Genomic DNA, 1,575 nt, shown 5'->3' on the forward strand with positions numbered 1-1,575 from the left:
GAGATAAAAAGAGAGAGTGAGAAGGGAAAGGAAAGAGAAATCGTGAAAGATAAATAAACCACTGATCTCTTCTTTAAAACATTTCACTACGCTCTATCTGCCCTTTATGCCTTGACTATGTAACAATAAAAGGTACACGATCACAACTTAACGCAGCAATTTATAAACGCAGTGTCATTATGAGCGCTGTACTTCTTTATTGCTGAACAATCTTAATTGAAGTTCGTTTAATCATCGAAACATTCGATAATTTGTTTAAAGAATACAAAGAACTTTATCAGATTGAGAGCGTAGTGTTTATTTTATATTACATGTTGCACAATAATTATGAAATTTAATTATGATTAGGTTTGTCGAACTTGAATTTTATCGTGTATCTATATGGTACAGCCATTAAGATCGTGAAAAGAAATCTTAGAGGCGTTTTTCGATCACATTCCGAGATTTTCTAAGTAGTTCTCGTCTCGTGAAGAGGGTCGTGTTGTCGTAAACATTCTTACTCTCGACAATTTTTTTTGTAATCTTCGGAAAGATCTTCGGAAAAGAGATATCGTGGGAGCGTGAACATAACTCAATGTCCAGATTGAAATAAATATATTAGGGCTGAGAAATCTCGACCGGTCTTCTCCTTATACAATACTATTTTCCCTAAACTATTTTCCTTTCGACTTTCGGAAAGTAATGTCTTAGCCAAAATTTTAAAAGATCTCTTTAAATATATATAATTTACGACATATAAGCGTTATTTCCTGAATTGCTTGCAATTTGCAAGCATTTTTTTTGTAGTAAAAATATAAACGCTTAAAAATGTATGTATCACATCTCAAAACATTATTAAAATATATAAAGATTTTATATATACTGTTCTATTGTTACATATAATATAAGTGTGAAATTTGAGCACAATTCTCCTATTAGTGTAAAATTTATTTAATTTTTTTGTCTGGATTTTATAAAATTGTGTTTTATATTAGCTATTTGTAAGTTTGATATGATTGTAAACAATATTAAAATTCAAATCAAATTTTTTATGTACTAATAAAATTCTAATAAATATTTATACAAAAGTTCATTTATATTTATTTACTCATTTAAAAATTATTTATCTAAAACTAAAAACTGCAGCGAAATATAGCCGTTTGCTGCATGAAGCCATTATAAGTCAAATTTGTTGTTTTATTTTGTGGTTTCAAGATGTATTTTTTATGCTAAAAATCTTTTGACTGATATTAGCTGAGATTGGCTGTTTCTGATATTTTAATTGATACTTTAAGTGATATTAGAAAGCTAAAATATCCTAAAAGTTAAAATACCCTGCTTTTTTATCTCTTTCTCTCTCTTTCGATCTCTTACAGTTTATTTTATCCTTGAATATATTTTATTACCAAAAAAGTAAACTTAAAACGATGTAGTAAGTGTAAAACAAGATAAATTGATGAAAACAACAAGTTTCAGATGCTTAATTCATGGCTTTCGGTAAGAATATATAGAAGACTTGAGGAGAGGAAAGGTGCGCGGGAAGGAAAGAGTTGATTACCCGGAAACGCGTTCAACAGTAGAGCATTAATTCGATCA

The sequence above is a fragment of the Trachymyrmex septentrionalis genome, unplaced genomic scaffold, assembly GCF_001594115.1.
Source record: "Trachymyrmex septentrionalis isolate Tsep2-gDNA-1 unplaced genomic scaffold, Tsep1.0 scaffold37, whole genome shotgun sequence".
In the NCBI taxonomy this organism is placed as follows: domain Eukaryota; kingdom Metazoa; phylum Arthropoda; class Insecta; order Hymenoptera; family Formicidae; genus Trachymyrmex; species Trachymyrmex septentrionalis.